General features: G+C 39.3%; 1 non-coding gene and 1 pseudogene across 2 annotated transcripts; one reads left to right on the forward strand and one right to left on the reverse strand.

Annotated features, from left to right (window-relative positions):
* Positions 1–1,179: 1,179 nt before the first annotated feature.
* On the reverse strand, positions 1,180–1,283 carry LOC128578892 (small nucleolar RNA U13). The gene has a single exon (XR_008377986.1). It is a non-coding gene; the product is annotated as a small nucleolar RNA U13 (small nucleolar RNA).
* A 7,062-nt stretch (positions 1,284–8,345) lies between these two features.
* LOC128578362 (dnaJ homolog subfamily A member 4-like) lies at positions 8,346–9,757 on the forward strand (annotated as a pseudogene). The gene has a single exon (XR_008377711.1). The product of XR_008377711.1 is annotated as a dnaJ homolog subfamily A member 4-like (transcript).
* Positions 9,758–12,350: the final 2,593 nt, after the last annotated feature.

Here is a 12,350-nt window from a genome sequence, read left to right on the forward strand (position 1 = left end):
CTGACAATGTGAGCTCATTGGCAATAAGGCTGTCAGGGCTGTTTAACGTGTTTCAAAACCTTTCTCAGCCCCAGGCATCTTAAGAAGTGGCTCATAACAAGATAAGGCTTACCACAAAGGGTTCCTCATTACCTCCAGTTGGCCCATTGTTTTATTTATTTTTATTTTTTTGCAGTTTTTGGCTGGGGCAGAGTTTTTGAACCCGCCACCTCCAATATATGGGGCCAGTGCCCTACTCCTTTGAGCCACAGGCACTGCCCCCATTTGTTTTAGTACAGAGTATGTAATAGGAAAAATAATAGGATGTATGCTGTGGTATACTTCTGTAGGATGAGTGGTGAGGGAGATGAAGTGTCTCCCATGCCATAAAAGCTAGAGTTGTCAATGTAATCAACACTGACTCTGGAAAAAGAAGAAGCCTGGACTCTCACATATTCCTGTTGAGATGCAAAATAGTATAGTTCAATTGTGGGGGGGGGTTGTCCATATCTTTTAAAATTACATATGCCTACATAGAGCAATCTAACTTCCCAGAATCTATCCCAAAGACATACTAGAAAAAATGTAAAATGACATGTGCCCAATGCTATTTATTGACATTATTTATAATACCAAAAGACTAAAAGAAACCCGACACATCCACAAAATGGAGTATTATACATTCATAAAAGGAATAATCTTCATATACCGATATGAAATGATCTTGGGATACATTAAATGAAAAAAAGTAAATTAGAGGGCAGTTTTTGGCCAGGGCTGGTTTTGAACCCCCACCTCCAGCATATGGGGCCAGCGCCCTACTCCTTTGAGCCACAGGCATCACCCTAGAGGGCAGTTTTTAAAAATGCCATCTTTTGTGTACAAAACAGAGAGAGTGTGTTTGCCTGTATTTTTAAATAAACATCAAAAGTATGAACCAAACTCTAATAGAACTAGAGGAAGGAGGGAACAAGATATAGGAATGCAAAGTAAACTTCGCTGAATATACCCAGGGATCTAATTTTGACTTTGGAAGCATAATTAAAAATAAAATTAAGTCAAAAGGAAAATAAAAGTCAATCCCTAAAAACTGAAAACAAGCTGAAACAAATGAACCTCACTGTATATCAAATTGGTGGCATAACCCTACAAAGAAAAGAATACCATCAAATGACTTTTTTCCTTCTTTTTTCTTTTCCATGTCAGAAGGATAATTTGCCAACATAGTAACAAGGTTTAAAGGAGGCACATCTCACGTAGGTACATGAATATCTAATCATCAAGCACATGAACTACATAAAGATCTCAAATAAGTTTAAAGAACAATATTTTGACTATATATTCCAAGTGATAAATGGTCTAAAGACAAAATGAACCACAAAGAAATCTTAAACTGATTTCCATAGTTTTAATGTTAATAGTAATATCAGTGTTGTTATTTTGAAATTTGTATTGGTTTATTTAGCATTAAACAAATAAGTATCAGGTTAGTATAGTTATAAATCAAGATTTTCAGGATGAGAGAAAAAAAGACCAAGTCTAAAATAAAGGAATTAGGTAAAACTCTGTATTGTTAAATTTGAATTGGAAATATCATTACAAATTCATGATATTTTTCTTTTCTTTTCTTTTCTTTTTTTAGACAAAGTCGTGCTCTGTTGCCTGGGCTAGAGTGCAGTTGTCAAAAGCACAAGAGGGTATCGGTCTAGGTCCAGCTGCTCATCACACAAAGATCCAATTATAAAGACAAGGAGGAATGCCAAGGAAGAAAGGAATTTATAATACAACAGATGTCTTGCCAAGAGACTGGAAGAAGCTTCCATCTCCTGACTAATGGAGATCATTGGCTTTTTAAGGAGAGGACACACGCCTTGGAGCAGGTGGAAGGGGATGATGATTATTGCCAAGGGTCCTCCAGAATCTCAACTCCTTTGTCTTGTAGAAAATCCATCATTTCAGGCCCAGGATGGTGGCCCAAGCCTATAACCTCAGCACTTAGGGAAGCTGAAGCAGGAGGATAACTTGGTCTCCTGAAACTCTGGACCTCAAGCAATTCTCCCATGTTGGCCTCCCAAAGTGCTAGGATTAAAGACTTGAGCCCAGCCTCAATTGATTTTTCACAAGGTTCCCAAGACTATTCAATGAGTAAAAAATAGTCTCTTCAACAAATGCTTCTAGGACAATTACACAACCACATGAAAAAGAATGAAGTTGGACCTCTCCCTCACACCACATAGAAAATTAACTCAAAATGGAGTGCCAGACCAGCCTGAGCAAGTGCAAGACACCATCTCTAAAACCAGACAGGTATTGTGGCGAGCGCATGTAGTCCTAGCCACTTGGGAGCCTGAGGCAAGAGAATCACTTGAGGCTGGGTGCAGTGGCTCATGCCTGTAATCCCAGCACTCCGGGAGGCTGAGGCAGGTGGATTGCCTGAGCTCACAGCCTAAGCAAGAGCGAGACCCTGTCTCTAAAACATAGCCAGGTATTGTGGTGGACACCTGTAGTCCCAGCTACTTGGGAGGCTGAGACAAGAGAATCACTTGAGCCCAAGAGTTTGAGATTACTGTGAGCTCTGACACCACAGCACTCTACTGAGGGTGACAAAGTGAGACTGTCTCAAAATAAATAAAATGTATAAAACCAAACTGCAATCCCACCACCTCAAGTCCACTTGTTTAAGGCTTCTTGGGTGTGGCCCCAGGCCATGGTCCTGACTCAGAATAAATTTGACTCAGAATAAAGCTCCTTAAATTAAAAAAAAAGAAAGAAAAGAAATTAAAATTAACTCAAAATGGATCAAAGACCTAAATGTGAAAGCTAAAACCATAAAACTCCAGAAAATGAGGATATATCTTTATAACCTCAAATTTGGAGCAATCAAAAGCATAAGTAACAAAAGAAAAACATATATATAAATTGGACATCATCAAACTTAAAAAATTTTGTGCCTTGAAAGACACAATAAAGAAAATAAAAAGAGGGCTGGGCATGGTAGCTCATGCCTATAATCCTAGCACCGAGGCAGGTGGATTGCTTTAGCACAGGTGTTCAAGACCAGCCCAATTGTGATGATGTCATGGCACTCTACCCAGGGCACAGAGTGAGACTCTGTCTCAAAAAGAAAAAAATATTGTTAACCTAAAATTGCCCTAAAAAAATGAAGTCAATTTTTTTATCGCCCTCGGTAGAGTGTCATGGCATCACAGCTCACAGCAACCTCCAACTCCTGGGCTCAAGCGATTCTCTTGCCTCAGCCTTCTGAGAAGCTGGGACTACAGGTGCCTGCAACAACGCCTGGCAATTTTTTTTGTTGCAGTTCGGCCGGGGCCAGGTTCAGACCCACCACCCTCGGTATATGGGGCCGATGCCCTACCCACTGAACCACAGGCGCCACCCTGAAGTCAATTTTTTAAAAGTAAAGGAGTAATAAAGACTTTCTCAGACCAACAAAAACTGAAGAATTTCATTACCAATAGACCTTCCCTATAAGAAATACTAAAATTAGTTCTTCAGGCAGAAGGAAAACTAAATATTTCAAAAACGATGAATCTGCATAAGAGAAGTAAGAGTGTCTGCAAAGAAATAAATGGAGGTAAAATACAATACCTTATTTGCTTTAAAAGACCTTGACCGTCTAAAGCTATAATCATAATAATTTATTTGGTGTTTACAGCATATGTAAAATAAAATTAATGACACCACTGTCACAAAAGATGGGAAAGAGGAATTGGGAATCTTTCGTTATAAGTTATTTATACTACATGTTAAATTAAGTGGTATAGTATTATACTATTATTACTTTAAAATGTATATTATAAATCTAAGTACAAGCACCATAAAAGAAGTTTTTAAGTAACATAAATGGTGAGTCAAAAAAAGAGATAACTTAGAAAAGCCTAAAGATTCCACCAAAAAACTATCAGAATTGATAAAAGAATTCAGTAAAGTTTTAGGATACAAAATCAATGTATAAAAATTTGTAGCATTTATATATACCAACAGCAAACAATCTGAAATAGAAATCAAGAAAGCAATTCTATTTACAATAGCTACACACAAAAATAAAATACCTAGGAAACAATCTAACCAAAGAAGTGACAAATCTATACAAGGAACTATAAAACGCTGTTCAAAGAAACAGAGAGGACACACACAAAAATGAAAATATAATTTATGTTCATAGACTGAAGAATTAATTCTGTCGAAATGACAATGCCACCCAAAGTAATCCTGAGCAAAAAGAACAAAACTGAAGGCATCACGCTACCTGACTTCAAAATTTATTACAAAGCTATAGTAACCCCTAGAGGGAGGCAGAATAGGGAAAGGGGGAGGGAGGAGGACGATTAGCAGAAGGAGGGAAGGCATGAGGTGGGATTTCACCTAATGTGCACATTGTGAGGGTGTATAGCGCACTCCCTGGGGGGCTCTTTTACAACTGGAACTTAACTCTGGAAATGAAAACAATATAACCTAAAAATTTGTACCCCCATATTAATTTCAAATAAAAAAATGCAAAACATGTTCATCAAAAGATTTACTATTACTTGTCATAAAAATAAAATTACAAGGTCAAAAAAAAACCTCAAAGGTATAGTAACCCAAACAGTATGGTACTGGCATAAAAACAGACACACCAACCAATACAGTAGAACAGAGAACCCAGAAATAAATCCGCACTTTTACAGCCAACTCATCTTTGACAAAGGCGCCAAGAACATACAGTGGGGAAAGGGCAGTCTTTGCAATGAATGGTGCTGAAAAAACTGGATAACTATATCCAGAAGAATGAAACTAGACCCCTAGTTCTCGTCATACACAAAATTCAAATAAAAATGGATTAAAGACTTAAATCTAAGACCTGAACCTATGTAAGTACTAGAAGAAAACATTGGGAAAAGACTATAGAACCTTATTTCTATAATCTGGGCAAAGATTTTTGTGGTAAGACCTCGAAAACACAGGCAACAAAAGCAAAAATAGACAAATGTAATTACATCAAGCCAAAAGGCTTCTATATAGTGAAGAAAACAATTAACGAAGTGAAGAGACAATACACAGAATGGGTGCAAATATTTGTAAACTATCCATCTGACAAGGGATTAATAACCAGAATGTATAAGGAACTCAAATAGCTCAATAGCGGAAAAAAAACAATCTGATTAAAAATAGGCAATAGATCTGAACAGATGTCTTTCAAAAGAAAACATACAAATGGCCAACAGGTATATTAAAAAATGCTCAGCATAATCAGGGAAATGCAAATCAAAACCACAACTCATTATCATGTCACCCCTATTAAAATGGCCTTTATCAAAAAGACAGGAGATAACAGATGCTGACAAAGATGTGAGAAAGAACCCTTTTACACTGTTGGTAGGAATATAAATTAGTACATCCAAATGGAGAACAGTATGGAGTTTCCTTAAAAACCTAAAAATAAAACTACCATATGATCCAGCAATTTCACTTCTGGGCATATATCCCAAAGAAAGGAAATCAATATATCAAAGAGATATCTGCACTCCCATATATATTGAAGCACTATTCATAACAGCCAACATAGAATCAATCTAAATGCCCATTAAGGAATGAATGGATAAAGAAAATTGTGTGTGTGTGTGTGTGTGTATAATGGAATATTATTCAGCCATTAAAAACAATAAAGTCCTGTCATTTGCAGCAAAACGGATAAAAGTGGAGGATAAAATGTGGATAAAATGAAATTTCATTATGTTAAGTGAAAAAAGTCAAGCACCGAAAGACAAATATCACATATTCTCACACCTTTGTGCGAGCTAAAAAAGTGAATCTCATGAAAGTAGAGAGTAGACTTTTAGTTACCAGAGGCCAGGTAGAGAAGGGGGGAAGAGTATGAAGGGAAAAAAAGAATAGATAAAATGTATTCATTAAAAATATCTAGGCTCCATGCCTGTGGCTTAAGTGGCTAAGGTGCCAGCCACATACACCTGAGCTGGCAGGTTCAAATCCAGCCCAGGCCTGCCAAACAACAATGATAGCTGCAACCAAAAAATAGCCAGGCGTTGTGGTGGGCAGCTATAGACCCAGCTACTTGGGAGGCAGAGGCAGGACAATCACTTGAGCCCAGGAGTTGGAGGTTGCTGTGAGCTGTGATGCCACAGCACTCTACCCAGGGCAACAGCTTGAGGCTCTGTCTCCAAAAAAAAAAAAAAATCTAATTAAAGCCAGAGAAAGTAGAAAAAGATAGTAAAATAAGAATAAATATGAGAAATAGAAAAGTGTCAAAGATTATAGATTTTAACCCAACTGTATCAATAATTGTTCTGATAATCTCTGAATTTTAATCAATGAGTATAAGCTGTTGTCAGATTGGACTAAAAATCAAATCAAGCCCCTGAAGTATACAGTCTATAAGACACTTACTTTATTATATAGATAGATAGATAGGTAACCATTATTTTGAGATAGAGTCTCACTCTTTTGCCCTGGGTTATAGTGCCCTGATGTCATAGCTTACAGCAACCTCAACTCTTGGGCTCAAGAAGTCCTCTCACCTCAACTTCCCCAGTAGCTGGAACAATAGGCACCGGGCACAATGCCCAGCTAGTTTTTCTATTTTTTTTTTTTTTTTTTTTTAGTAGAGACAGGGTCTCACTCTTGCTCAAGAAAGAGTCTTGCAGGTCTAGAACTCCTGAGCTCAAGGGATCCACCCACCTCAGCCTCCCAGAGTGCTAGGATTACAGGCATAAGCCACCATGCCCAGCCATAAGAAACTCACTTTAAATATAAAGACTTAGGTTAGACTTAAAGAATGAAGACAGATACACTATGTAAACACTAATCAAAATAAAATTAATCATATTAATTTCAGACAAAGCAGACTTTGGGACAAGAAAGATTATTCAGGATAAAGAAGGCATTACATAATGACAAAATAGTAAATTCTCCAAAAACACATGCCATCCTTAACATGCATGCACCTAACAGCAGAGCGTAAAAATCTATGAAAGAAAACTAGTAAACCTGATAGGAGAAGCAGAAAAATCCACAAGTTAGAGATGTAAATACCCCTCTTTCAGTAAGTGATAGACTAGACATAAAAGTAGCTAGAATATAGCTCACCTAAACAGTACTACCTACCAACTTGACCTAATGGAAATTTATAGAACACTCCACTTAACAGCAACAGAAGACATTCTGCTTAAGTGAATATGGAACCTTCATCAAAATAGATTACAGTTGGGGTGATAAAACACATTAAATGCATGTAAAGGTATAAAAATCATACAAAATGTATTCTCAGACTGAAACTAGAAATCAGTAACAGAGTGATAGCCGCAAAGTTTCCAGATATTTGAAAATTAAATAACACACTTCTAAGTAACCCATAGGTCAATGAAAAAGTATAGAAATTAAAACACATTTTGAACTAAACAAAAATTAAACAGGAGGATTTCTTGAAGTCAGGAGTTCAAGACTAGCCTGAGCATGAGTGAGACCCTGTCTCTACAAAAAATAGAAAAAATCAGCCTGGCATGGTGGTGGGTGCCTGTAGTCCCAGCTAGAAGGCTGAGGCAAGAGGATCCCTCAAGTCCAGGAGCAACGAGCTATGATGACGCCATTGCACTCTACACAAGGCAACAGAGTGAAATTCTTTCTCAAATAAATAAATAAATAAATAAATAACATGATTGCAAGAGGGACTTTACCTAACAATTGCAATCAGTGTAACCTGGCTTATTGTACCCTCAATGAATCCTCAACAATAAAAAAAAAATAAACAAAAAATAAATAAATAAATAAAGTCCATTTTATCAAATATTAGGAGATGAAGTGAAATCACTGCTTACAGGGAAAATCACGGTATTAAATGCATGTAATAGAAGTGAAGAAAGGTCTAAAATCAATAACCTAAGTCCCACTTTAGGAAACAAACAACTCTATGTCCATTCATTTGATAATTAAGATGATTCTACCCGACATTTGGGTAAGACATGATACCGACATCCTATAAACTCCCTGAGAAAATAGAAGAGAATGAAACACTTCCCAACTCATTTTATGAGGCCAACATTACCCTAATACCAGATGTGGACAAAAACTTTACAAGAAAAAAAAAATACAGATAACCTCTCATGAACATTGATGCAAAAATGCTTAACGAAATACGTATCAAAGAAGTGAGGCGGTGCCGGACGCGGAGGTCGGCATGGCGGGGGCGAGCGGGAGGCAGCCCAGGTGGCTTCCGAGCGTGAAACCGGCGGGCGGCGTGGTGTGAGCCAGGGGGCGTCAGAGGCGCACTAAACGTCCTCGCCCGCCCCGCCCCGCCCTCCGCTAGCCCCGCCCCTCCGCTAGCCCCGCCCCCGCCCCTCAGAGTGGGGATGACGAACAAGACCCAGTATTATGACGTCCTGGGGGTGAAGCCCAGCGCCTCCCCTGAGATCAGTAAACCCTGTAGGAAGCTGGCACTCAAGTACCACCCGGACAAGAACCTGGATGAAGGTGAGAAAGTTCAAACTCCTATCTCAGGCATATGAAGTGTTTCCGATCTAAAGAAAAGGACATTTAAGACCAGGGTAGACAACAGGCAATTAAAGAAGGAAGTACAGGTGGCCCCAACTTCTCTTCAACCATGGATGTATTCGACATGTTCTTTGGTGCTGGAGCACAGATGCCCAGAGAGCGAAGAGGCAAGAATGTTGTTCATCAGTTGTCCGTAACTCTCGAAGACTTGTATAATGGAGTTACAAAGAAATTGGCCCTCCAGAAAAACGTGATCTGTGAGAAATGTGAAGGCATTGGTGGGAAGAAGGGATCGATAGAAAAGTGCCCAATATGCAAGGGGCGAGGGATGCAAACACACATCCAACCAATCGGGCCAGGCATGGTGCAGCAGATCCAGACTGTGTGTGGTGAGTGCAAGGGCCTGGGAGAGCGCATCAACCCCATGGACCGCTGTGAAAGCTGCAATGGCACCAAAGTGGTCCGTGAGAAGAAGATTATCGAGGTACATGTTGAAAAAGGCATGAAAGATGGGCGAAAGATAGTGTTTCATGGAGAAGGAGATCAGGACCCTGATCTGGAGCCTGGTGATGTCATAATTGTGCTTGATCAGAAGGAACATAATGTCTTTCAGAGACAAGGCCATGACCTAATCATGAAAATGAAAGTTCAACTTTCTGAAGCTCTTTGTGGCTTCAAGAAGACAATAAAAACCCTGGATGATCGAAATCTTGTCATTACATCCAAATCAGGTGAGGTGATAAAGCCCGGGGACCTGAAATTTGTGCGAAACGAAGGAATGCCCATTTTCAAAACACCCCTGGAAAAAGGCAACCTGATCATACATTTTGTAGTCATCTTTCCTGAAAAACCCTGGCTTTCCGAAGAAAAGCTTCCTCAATTGGAAGCTTTGCTCCCTCCTCGACAGAAAGTGACGATTACAGATGACATGGATCAGGTGGAGTTGAAGGAGTTTAACCCCAGTGAAGATAACTGGCGCCAGCATGGGGAGGCCTACGAGGAGGACGATGACGTGCCCCAGGCTGGAGTGCAGTGCCAGATGGCGTGACACGGCACAGTACAGCAAAGCCAACCAGACTAGCACATGATGAATGTGAAGTTGGCACAATAAAAATGGCATCGCTTTAATGGCCTCGTGTCTGGGGTGTTCTGTGTAATGTGTTCAGCGTTCAATTGCTGAGTGTCTTTTTGGTTTTTCTTTTGGTTGTAACTTAAGTTATAGATTAATTTATATTTAAATGTTTTAAGTGTGAATCACCTCTAGTCTGCATATGGAATCTGTTCATTTACATTTTCAAGATATGCTTTTGAGATGCTAGGGACCACACTTACACTTTGTGCTTCTTCTGGCTTTGCCATAATTCAGTTCCACCAGTAAAGCGTAGCCCAGATAGCAGCAATTAGCCCCCTAGAAGAACCCAAGGCACAAAGTGGTCGTCTTGGCCCATCTCTAGGTCTGTGGTTTCCTTTCCCTCCCTCCCTCCGCAGAGTTAATAGGGTGTAATCTCAGGGCTGCTAATAGGACTTTTCTGAATCTAGAATCTAGATGGTCCTCTTAAAGAATAAAAGCACATCTTTGCCTTGGACATGGCTTCAAGTGCCTAGTTAGCACACCCACAGTTGCAGGGTCACTTAGTCCCCACTGTTCTATGCCCTTCTGTGACTGGAATGAGGTGTGTGTCTGATCATCTCTCTTGGAATTCTTCTGACTCTTCCAAGCCCTGTAGTGAGGATAAAACAAAGTTTATTAAAATATGGTAGTTCAGACAGAGACTTTACCTATTTTGTGTTTACCTGGATGGAGCTGGATCATATTCTTCTCAGTAAAGTATCTCAAGAATGGAGGAAAAAGGGCGGCACCTGTGGCTCATTGAATAGGGCACTGGCCTCATATACTGAGAGTGGCGGGTTCGAATTCGACCCCAGCCAAACTGCAACAAAAAAATAGCTGGGCGTTGTGGCAGGCATCTGTAGTCCCAGCTACTTGGGAGGCTGAGGCAAGAGAATTGCTTAAGCCCAAGAGTTGGAGGTTGCTATGAGATGTGATGCCATGGCACTCTACTGAGGATGACAAAGTGAGACTTTATCTCAAAAAAAAAAAAAAAAAGAATAGGAAAAAATATCCAATGTACTCAATACTATTATGAAATCAATATATAATCACCCACACTTTCATATGAAAGATATAACACAATTATAGCCCAGAAAGAAGGAGAGAAGAGGAGAGTGAGGAGAGGGGAGGTGGGTGGACAGGTGGCGGGAGGGTAATTGGTGGGACCTCACCTACTGTGCATATCGCAAGAGTACATATCAAATATATTAATAGTACAGTATAAATGTCTAAACAACAATTAAGTAAGTGAGGTAAACACTATGGTAACCAGTTTGATGTAAACATTCCAATGGTATATAAAATCAGCATATTGTACCCCATAAATGCAGTAATGTACACAGTTATTATCTAATAAAAAATAAAACAAAATACTGATTCAACTGTTTTTTAAAAAAAAAAAAAATATATATATATAGTATATTCTCTAATAGAATAAAGCCAGGCACAGTGGCTAACACCAGCTGTCTGGGAGGCCAAAGAGGGTGGATTGCCTAAGCTCATGGGTTCAAGACTAGGCTGAGCTAGAGGGAGACCCCCATCTCTAAAAATAGCCAGATGTTGTGGTGGGCACCTGTAGTCCCAGCTACTCGGGAGGCTGAGGCAAGAGGATCGCCTGTGCCCAAGAGTTTGAGGTTGCTGTGAGTTATGATGCCACAGCACCCTACTGAGGGTGACAAAGTGGGACTCTGTCTCAAAAAAAAAAATCCAATAATATACAAAAAGAATAATAAAGCAAGACCAAGTGGGGCTCATCCCAAGAATGCAAGACATGTTCATTATTTATAAATAATCAAGGTAATTTATCATATTAACAGACTAAATAGAAACCATATGATCCTATTAATAGATGGAGAAAAAAACATTAACAAAATCCAACATCCATTCATGACAAAATAAATAAATAAATAAATAATAACCAAGGCCAGGCATGGTGGCTCACGCCTGTAATTCTAGCACTCAGGGAGTTTGAGGCAGGTGGACCGCCTGAGCTCACAAGTTTGAGACCAGTCTGAGCCAGAGCGAGACCCAGTCTCTAAAAAACAGCCAAGGGTTGTGGCAGGCACTTGCAGTCCCAGCTATTTGGGAGGTTGAAACAAGAGAATTGCTTGAACCTAAGAGTTTGAGGTTGCTGTGAGCTATGATGCCACAGCACTCTATCTAGAACAACAAAGTGAAACTCTGTCTCTAAATAAATAAATAAATAAAATACTCAACAAACTAGGAATAGAGGCAAACTTCCTCAACTTGATAAAGCACATCTATTAAAAAAAACCCTGGGGTGGCACCTGTGGCTCAAAGGAGTAAGGCGCTGGCCCCATATACCAGAGGTAGTGGGTTCAAACCCAGGCCCAGCCCCCTCCAAAAAAAAATGAAAAAACAAAACAAAACAAAACAAACCCTACAACTAAGATCATACTTAAGAAAAAGTTGGAGCTTTCCCACTAAGTTCAGAAACAAGGCAAGAATGTTCCCTCCTACCACTACTTTCCAACATAGTATTGGAGGTCCTAGTTAATTTAGCAAGACAAGAAAAGGAAATAAAGGATATATAAATTGAAAAGAAGGAAATAAAAATGTCTTTGCAGATGACATGATTGTCTACGTGGATAATCTGTAAAAATTGACAAAGCTACTGGAATTGATAAATGATTACAGAAAAGTTGCAGGGTACAAAATTAATATTTAAAAAAAAACTTTCCCATATACCAAGAATAAACAAGTGGACTTTGAAACCAAAAACACATTATTC

The sequence above is a fragment of the Nycticebus coucang genome, chromosome X, assembly GCF_027406575.1.
Source record: "Nycticebus coucang isolate mNycCou1 chromosome X, mNycCou1.pri, whole genome shotgun sequence".
Taxonomy (NCBI): Eukaryota; Metazoa; Chordata; class Mammalia; order Primates; family Lorisidae; genus Nycticebus; species Nycticebus coucang.